Genomic DNA, 13,989 nt, shown 5'->3' with positions numbered 1-13,989 from the left:
AGTGAGAAAAACCCAGCTGTAGAACAGCATAGTATGCTATCATTTATGAAAAAATTAATATATTAATATATGCTTATATATATATATAAATTATCTGTAGAGGTACACACAAAACTGATAGTGGTTTCCTAGGAAGGGAAACCAGGCAGAAGAGGTTTCAGAGTGGGAGAGAGATTTGCTTCACATGTCTGTATCTTTTGGACTTTGTATCATAAGCATATACTGATCAGATAAAAATCAGTACTTAAAAATCAGTACCCTTAAAAATGTTAAGGAATCTAGGATGACTGAACACAATGCTATTTTTCTGATTAGTTCTCTGACTACTATGCCTAAGGTATGTTTACTCAGATCAAAGGTCATAAATAGCAAACTCTCAGAGACAAATGTATTTCTTCAAAGTACCTATGAAAGTTCAGATATTTAATATGTTACTACATAATATACAAAGGGTATTTATCTTTGGAGACAACACTACAAATACAAATGTTAAAAAGTGTTCATAGCAATGTGCATATAAATAGCAAAACATTAGAAATAACCTACATGTACATCAGTAGTCTCAATAAATTATGGTGCCACACAATGGAGTATTATTTAGACATTTAAAATGACAGCATATACATGCAGTATAAATTTATGTATAAAATTATAACTTTGTTCACAAATGATAAACAGTAAATTATGGACTCTTTCTATACAAGAATACAGATATACTTCATTCCTTTTCATTGCTATAATTTGTGGTATGACTACACCATAATTTACTTAATCATTCTCATATCAACTGACATTTAGGTTGCTTCTATTAGCCTTTTTTTTTTGGCCAGTACAAACAATGCTTCAACCAACATAAATCTTCATACACAGGAACCAGTATTTCCATAAAGCAGATTCCTGAAAGCAGACTGTTTGGCCAAATCTAATGTGCATTTTAAATATTTATGGGTAGTTCCAAACTGTCTTCTTCTAAAGAGATGGCATCAATTTATACTCTCCCAATATTGCCAATTATTATTTGTTCTCGTTTTTGTCAATCTGATGTATGAAAAATGATATATTATGTAATCTATACTTCCTTGATTAGTGAGGGTGAACAAATCTTTCCATTCTTTCACTATTTGTGGTATTCAGACAAAAAACAGACCATAGCTACACTATGTTTAACACACATTGTGGTTTAAATTTTTCTTACAGTGCCAATATTTAATAAATGGGAGCTTCACATACAAATTCAGACCTCTACTTTCATTTTTAAAAATTCAAAAGAAGTGGGCACCACTGGGTTAACATTTCTTAATGACAAAAAGCAACTGGTGCTAAATAGAAGTTGTGCCCACCCAGTGCTCTCCAACTCAACAATCTCATATATTAACCTTACTGAGTTCACTTATGTTACCTGCCTGATCTCCTGTAGGAATTTAAGTTTAGCACCCCATTACTATTGAGTTATTTGTTTACATACTAGTTATCAGAATTCTTCCAATGAAGGAGATATATATGTGTGTGTGTATATATATATATGCATATATATATACATACACATATAAATACATGTAATTATATATAATATTTTCTCTCGATTTTTTTAACTTAATCATATTGTTCATCTATTATATATATATAAATATATATAAAATCTTAAAGTCTAAAAAACACCCATCAAATGATAGCAATGTTTACCCTTGGTTATTAGGATGGCTTTCACTTTTATTTATCTCTGTGTTTTTTTAATATATACAATAAGCATTCCCTCCTTTTATAATCAGGGAGGGGGGGAAGGTATGTTCATTTTGAAACAGAAAATGATAGTTTGGTTATGTTCACTTTTAACCTGACAAAGGATAATAAAATATATTTATAAAGAAAACCTGAATATATAATACAAGAGGAGCTCAACATAATCAAAGCCCATTTAAATTAGTCTACAACAGCTCATGAGGAACTAAATATATTCAATACTTCAGATGTGAATTGTAATGTACATTGTTTTACAAGAGATATTCAAAAGTACCTGGAGTGATCTGATTCACATTGAAGTTATAAACCAAGTTTTTGAATATTGGCAGTTCAGAAACCAGTCTTTCCCTCCATTTATGAATATTTCAATTTTTATAAATATAAAAACTATATTTTCATCCAGTCAACATTTTATTTAATACATACTAAATGCTATGCACTGTGCAAGATGCTAAGTATGCAACAATAACAAGGCGAAGTCCTTACCTGTAAGCTCACCAACAAGTGGAAAAGGCAAAAAACATAGTGTGGTAAGAGCTGTTGAAGCACAAAGAGAAGGCACTTAAACCAGCCTTGGAGTTTGGGGGACTCAGGCTTCTTCTTAAAAGAGATAACACCTAAGAAGGAATCAACTAAAAAGAGTGGGAGGGAGTCAGGAATCCTGTAATCATCCTGACTCCTCTCTCTCCTTCAACTTTCATATCCTAACAATTACTAAATCCTACCCATTCTTCCCATAAAACTTCTCCTGACTCTTCAACTTCTCTTCATTCTCATTGCCACTACCCTGTTCCAGGGTACACTGAATACTCTCCTCTAACAGCTTTGTAACTGGTCTCACAACATGCACTTCCCATCCTGTCCCTAACCTAACCACTACACTGTAATTAGAGTGATCATTCAAATATTCAAATCTAATCAAGCAACTGTCCAATTTAGAACACTTGGAGGGGAGAGTAGGTGGCCCCACAAACACAGCCCTCAGGATAAAATCCAAAATTCTTAGCAATAACTACCAAGCCTTTCAATATCTGGCCCCTGACTTAGCCTGCCATAACTCCAACATTCCCCACCTTGTCCTCTGGTCACATGAACTTCTTTCAGATCCCATAGCAAGTCCTGCTATCTCTTGTCCCCAGGACTTTGCATGAGCTGTTTCATTCGACCAGAAACAGGTTTACAGTTCTTCATTGAGCTAACTCCATGTATCCTTCAGATCTCAGTTCAGAAGTCAGGGAAGCCTTTCTTGACTACTCAAAAGCCTTTCTGAATACTGCCTCCCCCTGCTCTGTGTTCCCATTTAAAACTCCCCCATTAGAATATTTTTCACACTGTATCATACTTGTCAGGTTAGTTGTCTGACTCTCTCATTTAAAGTAGTGGGAAAACTGGGAGCCTTTTGTCTTTTTCACAGTTGTATCCTAATAGTTATAAATAATACCTGGGAGTTATATTTACTGAAAGAATTATAAATATTTGTTAACTTGGCTTTATCTACCCTACTAAATAGCAGCCTCCTTACAATTTCTACTCTAAAGTACTTTACAACTTCAAAGATACTATTAACTTTTTATTAAGCACTCAATAAGCATGTATTAAACACTTGCTGAAGACAGTTGAACAATAAGCAAAGACAAAAACCTTGTCTCATTGCATAGTTTCCCTATACTCTACTTAAAATTAACTCTAAATCACTCCGATTTTTTAATAAATACCTAAAAATGGCAAGATTTCAACTATTTTCCTTTGTTTTTAAAGATCTGAAATGCTCCTTACTCTTTTAAGTAGTTTAAAGGACAATAAACTGCTCTCCCCTCCAAATCACATAAAGCTATATATTTCTGTAGTTCAAAAGTCAAAAAAAGGAATCTTCAAAACTGGAAGACCAAAGATCAAGAAAGCATCCAAAATTAACATGTTCAAGGGAATGTTATTGTTCAGAGAGAAATGGAAAAACACATCCTTAAACAGCATGAGTGAACATGAGGTGAGAGTACTTTTCATGGAGGCTAAAGAAATAGCTGTAAATAAAGAAATAAAATGCTCTGTATTAGTCCATGTTAATTAGAATCATGCCAAGAGTGTACAACTCATAGCACCTCTAAAGTCATTCATTCAGCTTTTCCCCTGTGGTAAAGAGGCAAGATGAAATAGTTTGGACTGACATGGACAAGGACTAAATTTTATATAGTAGCAAATACATGAGACTTTTTCAAGAAATCTGGTGTTCTTCCTTATGGGAAGGAATAAGACTTATTACGTAATTTTGATTCTGAGCAAACAGAAGTTTTAAGCAAAGAACTGAAAATTTGTTTACTCAACCTAAAAGTCAATCCATAACTGAGACTACAGCCCTCTTGTATAACACTTCAACTCACTATATATATATAAATTGCAAGATTCTCCAGCGAAAGAAAAGGCAGGGGTGGGGTAGAAGGGATTTAAATGTCTCAATATGATTAAGATATAATAATAAACATCAAATATCTTGAGCAAACTTTATCTGAAAAACTCTTATGCCACACAATCTCAAAAAAAGATGTGCTTGTGAATATTTGTTTAAACTGCCTTTCTTTCCAATGAACTCAAGTCGTCACACAGAACCTAAGTATTCCCAACATACACTTTACTCTTCATTTAACATGGGCTAATTGGCAATAAATCAAAAAGCTGGTTACCTAATTATCAGTGTAAAGCACAAGAGATAAAATGTAATTGCTATCTTAGGTTATAGGCACTAAGGTGACTACAGTATTCACAAAGTATTTTCAACTTAAACAAATGATTTTCAGTACTTTTAAGCTAAAACTTAATTACATTTAACTGCTTTGTTTTTGTATGTATAAACCCACACATTCTTTCACTAGGTCTTATCTGATTATAAATCCTTTCCATTACTCATTCTATAAACTATTTTTCAGAAACTGTCAGAAAAAAATATAAACAAAAAAAAATTTACTACACATAGCAAAATTAGAAGTGTGGTCTCAAAGAAGGTATCTTATATTTAAGCATCAGTATTTAATAAGTTGCCATTATTATAAAACAAATAGCCTTTCTCACATTCACAGAGTTCATTTTTGAGATTATTTAGATGAAGACCGTATGTTCAACTAATTATTTATCTAGTCGTCCTAATAGCTGTTAAAATAGGATTTACACCGCGCATTTTGGGCCTTAAAAATATAATCTTGTTATCTCTGTATTACATTTTTTAAAATATCCCAAAGCAAAAAATCTTCCTCATACAAGATCAAAAGAAATACGTTGAGCAACCAGGCCCAATTTAACTTAGGGTTAATAAAGAATTTCTCCCATCAGAAGCTACTCTAAATATTGACAGGCATCCCTCGCTTATAGTTTTGAATATACATTAAAAAAAAACCCACACATTTATTTTTGTAATTTAACACATTAAATCTAACCAGTTCCCAACTGGTATGTACCATCTACTATTGTGTGACTATAATTGCAAAATATGATTCCCACCTACTTTACAGAAGCTGTGATGTAAAAAAATTCTTACACCACAAAGATGTAAATCCCATTTAGTAATGTGCAGGTTGCAAGTGATATAGTACTTAAATTATGCCAGAAACGAAAAACATTATTTGGCCTTACTTAATTTCAATTACTCTCAGAAGCAACTCAAATATTATCAAATTGTTAGTTATAAAAACTGGATAATGGTATGGTCAGAAAAAAGATGTGTCAATTAATAAATTATTTGTATTTTTAGACATGAATCTACATTTGCAGATCATTCATCTTCAAAGAATTTGAATATAATAAAATATAGCAAAACTTCAATTATATGAAACAATTTCAACTTTCTTTGATAAAACAAAAATCTTCAAGATCTTACCACAGGATCATTATTATTATATCAATTATCACAGTGTGTGTGTGTGTGTGTGTGTATGGAAATGTCAGGCATAAGTGTGCTCCTGTTGAAAAAAGGTCAGATAAGTTTTTTATATTTTTGTATGCAGATAATTAGTTATGCATCAAAGTGTTGTTGACAGAGCTGACTCTATAAAAATTATATAGCTTACTTTTAAGGCAAATTTATTGTCATTCCTTTTTCATATCACAAAAATCTTTAAACTGAGACATTTAACTCTAATATCCATTTGCTTGATATTATAATTAGTGTAAATCAACTCAGTCCCTTTTTTAATTAACAAAATAAGCTGGTAAAAGTATGTTTTATCAAATGCCTTCACAATATACTATCCTGAACCATGGATATAAACTAGTGGATTTCATTCTTTATATTTAGTTTCTAATCAGTTTCAGTATCTGGTTCTCACAGTCTGACACAATGCTGCAACGTTTGGGTTGCACAACATTCTACGGGAAATGTTTAAAATTATTTCCACTGAAATATTTAAGTCCTGTACACAAGCATCATGGAAATGTTTACATCAGTTGTCAAACTTTTTAAATAAAAATATTAAATTTTAATAGAATTTTTTTTAATGTTTGTGCTTCAAAAATAGTGACTCCATTTTTAAAAAGTCATTTTTCTCAAGCCCCAAAACAATTCTTGCTTTTCATGCCTTATTTGCAACCTAAAACATTACTACCTGATCTACGTCACTCACTCACTCACTCACTGACCATCATTATATTTGATCACCTTTAGGTCCTTACTGCCCAAAGCCCGACAGTCTCACATGTTTTGGCACTTCAATACACTTTGTTCTTGTCCTAAATACTCATGTTCTGTGCGTACTACTATAAGCTATTATATAACAGGAGGTGGGAAAAATTAAAAAATATTGCAGCACTACAAACCATTTAACATGCTGAGTTTCCACAGTTGCTTAGTGGGTGTTCTGAAACTAGGCCATATTTCTAGTATTAAGAATTTCAAATCCCTACTTCCAAAGTACAGAAGTAACTATTTTCAAGATTAAATCATAAAACCTAACTATTTTAAGCTCCCTGGTATATAAGCATCCCATTTCTATGAGTTTAAAACTGTAATTAACACATGGTAGATAAACCAATATTTGTTTTAGCAACAAATAAGAAATAACTAGCTCTTTTACCCATCATTATAATACTCAGAGAATTCAACAGGTTACAAAACTAAGACAAAATGCAATTTATATGAACCAGAACTAAAGCCCTTCAGTGAAATATCAAATTCTTTATCCCAGAAGATATAAAAAACAAAGTTGAATTAAATATAATCTATTTCAGGTCACCCAAGCAAAGAAGTAATTATGACCTGCAATCTAATTTTTCTAGTCCAGGTTACCAAGAAATACCAAAAATAAATAAATAAACAAAACTTACTCTCTTTAACAGTTTAAAAGTTGCAGAAATATTTATGTCATTTTGTCATATCACTGCAACAGGTATGTTTTCATTCAAAACTGATGAAAACATGTTGTTACTCAATTTTACATATTTCATACCTCAGTACATAAAGAAACACATGGTAGGTATAAAACCTACAAACTTTAAGGCAGTAATATTATACTGCACTGATTCAGTACTTTCAGACAATTATTTGCTTCAACTTGGTTTTACTCAGTAAATACTTACAATACCTATTACGTTTCGTCTCATTAAGCGAATCTTCCCAATAACAAAAGATTAACACATTAAAATTCTTAACTGTATCATTTTAGATGGAAATCTTTCTGAAATATAATACATGCTCCTGCGTCATCTTTAACAAAATTTACTAACAGCAATTGATCTCATCATGATCCTACATCATTTTTGCTACACTGTTCTCCATATAAAACAAATGACATCTTAAAAAGATTTCAAATGTTTATCCCATAAATTTGCCTTAAACTTCTATATTCTTTTAAATGTGTTATACCTGCTTTTTAAGTATTTTACCCTTGCTCTTATTTTCAACTTTCATGTGGCCTCGAGGAGTACCCCAGTCCTTTTTACATTTGGTTAACAAACTTTTTAAAATTGTACATTATAAGGGTTTAGAGAGCCCTCAATTAAGACCTAGGGGATTCTAAGAGCAGGAAATGTGTTTAAGAGCAAAAGCACTATGACAACTCTTTGTTCTTTTCAGTGGCCTGTTTGTTTGGGGGCCCGAGACTATTAAACTAATTTTCTATTAAGAGCCTACAAAGTCAAGACATTGTATACTGGAGAAATGGTAGTAAAGGCGGCGGACATACTTGATGCTCATCATGAAGCTTACAGTCTAGCAAAAAAACAGACAAACACATCATTACAAAAATAATTTAGTGTTATAAAAAGGAAATACAGGTGTGGTAAGGGACCTTAAAACAGGAGAACCTAACTAGAGATCAAAGGCCTCCCCAAGGATATGATATGGAGGCCTGAAGGGCAATTATAGGAAGTTAGCCAGGTGCAGAGAGCATGGGGTTGTATCCAAAGAGATGATACCAGAAACGTTTTAGTTTCCTAAAAAATAACCTTGAGATAAGTGAAATGTTATAATATTTATGAGGTAATTGCTAAAACGTGAACATTTAAAAAGGATTTCTCAGATTTCTATAATGAAAATAACAGGAAGAATCAAAACCAAAAAAAAAAAAGGCAACACAAGAAATTTTAAATGGGAAAACTATGGCATTTTGGAGGGAATGAAGCTTGGAATGACAAATAAGGTCCCTCATTGTGCCCTCAAATAAATATTAAATCATACTATATGAAAAATTACTTAATATTCAAGTTCAGAGAACTTTTAAATCATATAAAGCCATATAAAGACTTCTACCAGGATATAACTGCTGATCAGTCTGACTTACCTAAAGCAAACAGTGACACTTTGAAATAAGTATGAGAAGAGGTTGTTTTTGTTGTTTTGTGGTTTTTTTGTGCTTTTTTTTTTGCGGTATGCGGGCCTCTCACTGTTGTGGCCTCTCCCTGTTGCAGAGCACAGGCTCCGGACGCGCATGGGATCTTCCTGGACTGGGGCACGAACCCGTGTCCCCTGCATTGGCAGGCAGATTCCCAACCACTGCGCCACCAGGGAAGCCCGAAGAGGTGTTTTTAATGTTCTCAGAAGAGTACATTTTAAATGCTGGTATAATAAAACCTTACCGTGAGTTCTAAGGAAGGAAATTCATAAATGTTACCTTAACGTGATGCATACATGCTGAGAAATATATATTTAAATATGATTTTGAAACATTTTATCATTATCCAAGTTCTAATTCTCAGAATTATTCCACATTAGGCTGATATGTTCTTGTATTTAATTAAAATATTAATGGAAAATATACAGTTAAAAGTTTTAAATAATAATTTGGAGCAGCTCCCCAACATTAATGGAGATCCATAGTTCAAGGCCCAAATTAAATGAGGTACACAAGACAGAACAATCTCTAAAAATGATAACTTTAATGAGAGCCTACTGTATCACTTAAAAGATTAGGTCATACATGGACTCCAAATTGTTATTCCCTGCAGTTCTCCAATGGACCTTCACATCTCTAACTTCTATGCTTTTTCTACCCTCTACCTATCCAACTTATTCCTCAAGAGTTAGTTCAGGTTGTAACCTTCAGTAAGCATTGCTGGTTATACAGGCAGTCTGAATCTTAACTCATCTGAGTTCTTCAGTGTATACTACTATCAAAGCGCTTGTCACATTGTAAAACAATTTACTGTTTGTCCCGTTCATGCAACAAACCATGAACTTACTGAAAGCAGGAAACATAGTATATTTATTCCTGTTCCCTCACAGTATGGGACACACACGGCACTCAGTAGAAGGTCTATGACATTAGTGAGTATGAAATTAGTAAGTTAGTAAGAAATAAGTTAGTAAGAAATATTTATAGAACAAAATTTTAAAGCTAACTTAAAGACTATCTGCAAAATTGTTAAAGTCCTGAAAGCAAGAAGAACTGTTGTACAACACAACAGTGGACACTGAGAAAGCCCAAATTTAACTGATGAAACTAACTCAAAATTCTAGACATTATCTGTGTCAGAAAAAGTCATTCCACTTTACCTCAAAGACATCAGAAAAACTAAAAGAAAAAAGACTTATCTGTCAACTGTGAAATTACTTAATTATATTTTCAAGATTTATAAATAGTGTTTGAGGGCAAATAAAATGCTTAAACTGTGTGTTCACAGTGCTATGAACATTAGAAGATAGACATGCCAAAATACTTCATAAAAGTCTTTCAGGTTCATTTCACATAGGGACCAATTATACCCTCTTTTAAGATCACCTGTAATGTTTTAGCTTCAAGCAATATGTTCATTCTTTCCGATAAAAAAACCTTTACCTTTTACAGCATGAGCTACTTTTTGCAATCAGTTCTAATCTTTAGAAAAGTTGGAATGAGACATATAGTGTGAAATAATCTAATTAGTTCTTTAAATCTTGATAATGGCAATATCATACTTTCTCAAAAAGCACATATGTTACCAACATCTCAAAAGCTGAAGAGCCCTCTGTAATTAGAATACTCTTTTCACATGTTAGAACTTTGATTTGCTGAGTTAAAGATGATGTGCTGAAAAACTGGGAATCAGGAGAAAATGCCAAAGACAGAAGGAACATTAGTTTACCTTAAAATAATGCAGTTACGTATTTTAGAACATAACTCAGTTTCTTAGACTTATGCATGCTCTTTTCTACCTGCACTGGTTGACAATTAGATTTCAGAACACACTATAATATATCAAGTTCAAGCACACCATAGGTCACCTTGTAACTCAGAAATTTTTCATATTTTAAAAGTCAGTGTAGATAGTTAGGAAAATACAAACTTTATTACATTAACAGAAAAAAATATTTCCAGAAAGACCTACAGCACACAACTTTGATACAATGTAAAATTCAGAAGACAGGAATAGCAAATTTTACATATATATTCTTTAGCGGGTTAAAGATTTAACCTTAAATTATTAATTATAATATGCCTAATGTATAACATGTAATGCATGAAATGTAAGTCCAACAATAAGCAAAAATAGCAACCAATTTAGTATCTGCAGTACTCATTTCTCAAGTACCACATAAAAGTACTTTACCACTCTGCTGCTAAATGACAGCCAATTTCTAATTCATCTATAACAAAGTATGTACTAATTCCCCACTAGTCTTATAAAACTTTGACATTTCTGTATCTAAGTTTCCTCTCCTAATTGATATAAACTAGTTCAAGAACACTTCCACCACCACCACCACCACCACCACCACCCCCAAAAAAAAGAACACTTCCACCAAGCCCAAGCTATAGACCTCAGAACTCACTGAAGGACTTGGGGTCAACTTGTTTTTATGGGTTTTTTTTTATTGTTTTGGGGGTTTTTTGGCCTTGTTTGGGGGTTTTATTACTATAAGCATAAATTCTATGCTTTTCCATTCATGAATGATACATGAATGATATAGTGAACTGAATCCTATAAAGATATAGTCTTTCATTTAATCTTCAACCTCCAAAAAACTTCATCCTTATATCTGTATGTCAGGGTTAGTGTATATTTTTTAGTAAAAAAACACAACAGATTTTGATATTTTTTCTCATAAGATTATATATAAAATCTAAAAACTATTTAAACTGTTTTAAAGGACATCTTACAGAAATACTAAATTACACAACAGATATTGATAATCCAGCATATGTTTAAAACAAATATGAATGCAGTTTAACTGTCTGGATAACAAAGAATTTCAATTTTATTCACGCTTCCCCTCAAAATCCATATAGGTAAGCCAAGGCAAAAAAAATACCAGCAGCTATTCAGAAGCCATCTATGAGCATTCCACACAGAATTCCAGTTTATATCTCTCTTGAACGTGGGACAAGCCCTGTCCCAAGTCACTGAAGAAACAATATTTAAAAAGTATAATTCCAGCAAGCATAACAAAAGAATTTATAATTTTAGTGTTCGTTTTGAAAAGTGGAATGTTTCACATTTCTGACTGGTTTCTAGTTCACAAGTTGTTGTATGAGTCTTACTTGCTACAATTATCAAAACACAGCTCTGATCAACTTTCTGAATACAGTAGTTTAAAAACTAAAAAAAAAAAAATCCATCTGCAAGTTATTAATGTATTTCTTAATATCACTCTTTAATCCACAACAATTCATAACAAATAAGAGAAAATCTTAAACAATTGAAAACTGTATTAACAATCAGAAACCAGAAAACAAGTGCCAACCTGAGATAAATGTTTTCTTCAAAAACTGAACACTTTGGGAAAATTAGTAACCTTAGAGATAGACCAAGTCCATATCTCCAAACTGGCATTTCAAGAATACAGTTTTATATGTCAGCTTTATCTTACATTTAAGCCATCTGAAAGTCACAAAACTTAAGACAAAGCCTTTATTTCTCTGCTACTTTTAAATGCATATTCATAATTAAATAAAACTTTTACAGTGTACCTGATTTCCAAATTAGTATTTAAAAGATTTATCACATTCAGTCTAAGATCCTTATGTTGGGAATGGTCATTTACATACTTATTCCTAATAATTCTTGTCACTGTCACATAGAAAACATCAACACTTGACAGATTCAAACTATGAACTAAGCTTACTGAATGTTACAAATTGTACCCAATAGCTATGTCTCTTCAAATACATAGTAACAGTTACAAGGGCTATGGCATGTAAAGCTGAGGGTAGAGGTTAGCAACTAATAAACAGGTTTTTTAAATTAAGACAATCTTTCAGTGTTGATGCTACATTTAGATAAAAAATACTTAGTTACACAAGTGTACCCTAAGATTCTGAAAAACGTAACAAAAAATAGTTTTAGATACAATTATCCATTATTCTGAGCAGATACGAGAAAGTACTGACATTTATGAAGACGTGTACAAAACTGCACAGGTGTAAGCTTAGATGTAGACTGTTGGTACTTATCGTGAGGGAGGCAAATACTATACAGTCCACATCTGCAACCCAATTTTGCTTCAGCATCCCCAAAGACTTAGAAAACATTTTTTTGGGTAGGTTGCAAAACATTGCTTCCTCTTTTATTCTCATCACCCCCATTATAATACAAAGCAACAGACAAGAAAATCAAATCACCAACTGCAAGGGTTGAAGGCTTAATTAAACACACACACTCAAAAGCATCTTCTTTTCAACTACCGAAACGGTATTCATTTCACCTGTTTGTACATCCATATTAACACAATTACACAAACCCTCTGTTGATTTTTTTAAAAAAAGGAGCAATTAATGGCTTGGCGTCATTATTCTTCTACCTAGGAAAGGGGGGGAGGGGGATGGTACAAAACAATGGATACTGAGGGGCTGGGGAAAAATCGTTTTGTCCTGAAGCCTCTAGCATGGGGCGGGGGGGGGGGGGGGGGGGGGGGAAGAAGAGTACTTTTCCTCTGTCCCTAAAATCTACCGCGGAAAGAGGTTGCCATTAGGTATGTCCAACAGAGCAGTCTTGGATGCCTACAACTCGCTTCACCAAGCAACACACCCAAAGCCGACTCACCACTCTTCAAGGAACGGAGAGGAGACGGGGAGAGCGCGGTGGGCTTTGGGGAAGGGGCGAGGAAAGACTCCACCCCATAGCACTACCGCCGCGCCAGGGCCCCCGCCAACGATTCACACGCCCACGGGGCGCCCGGCAGCTTGGGCGCGGTGACCCCGGGAGCCCAGTGGAGCAGCACCGTCCTCCGGGCGCCCCCGGCCCCGGTTCTCGAGCCGGTTTAGTCCTCGCCCGGGCGCTGTCCTGGTCGCCCGCCGCCACCGCAGGCCCGGCCCCGGACGCTGTCAGCCGGCCGGCTCGCTCTCGGTGCTCGGCTGTGGGCCCCGCACGAGAGCCGGCTACTAGGGCCCGGCCCTCCCGGCGACAGCACCCAGGAAAGCGGCGGCGGCGGCGCCTCCCAGGGCCCCGGCCCCTCGGGCCTCGCCCCGGCCCCGCCGGCTCGCGCCTGTCAGGACGCGCGGGGCCTCCCCCTATCGACAGCCCGCCCGACCGCCCGACGGGCAGGAAGGAAGGCAGGAAGAACCGGCCAACAGGCACCCTCCCGCCTCAGCGGCCCCTAGTTACCGTCAGGAGCCGCGACTCCGCCATCCTCCTCGCTCGTCCTCCTTCCTCCTCCTCCTCGGAGGCGACTCTGCCCAACCGCCGCCCCCCGCCCGCCCCTCCCCCACTCGCCCCGCCCCGCCCGCCCGCCCCTATACACACTCTCGCTCCTACCGCCCCGCCCCACCCCTCCGGTGCAGGCCCGTCAATCGCTGGGGAAGAAAAACAGGCGGAGCCAGGGCAACAGACGCTGCCCAATCAGAGTGAGGCACT

General features: G+C 35.2%; 1 protein-coding gene across 3 annotated transcripts in view; it reads right to left on the bottom strand.

Moving 5' to 3' along the window:
* SHOC2 (SHOC2 leucine rich repeat scaffold protein) overlaps window positions 1–13,846 on the bottom strand; it is a 112,691-nt gene extending 98,845 nt beyond the window's left edge. For 2 of the 3 annotated variants that reach the window (XM_032608663.1, XM_032608665.1), the window contains exon 1: window positions 13,741–13,812. The gene's annotated coding sequence lies outside the window, so the exon portion shown is untranslated. Of the gene's footprint in view, window positions 1–13,740 lie in introns of all 3 variants that reach the window. The other variant, XM_032608664.1, reaches the window with a different exon arrangement.
* Between the last annotated feature and the right edge of the window lie 143 nt (window positions 13,847–13,989).

Source organism: Phocoena sinus, chromosome 16 (genome assembly GCF_008692025.1).
Source record: "Phocoena sinus isolate mPhoSin1 chromosome 16, mPhoSin1.pri, whole genome shotgun sequence".
In the NCBI taxonomy this organism is placed as follows: domain Eukaryota; kingdom Metazoa; phylum Chordata; class Mammalia; order Artiodactyla; family Phocoenidae; genus Phocoena; species Phocoena sinus.
Note: the sequence above shows the minus strand (reverse complement) of the source record. Positions and strands in the feature narration are given on the sequence as shown.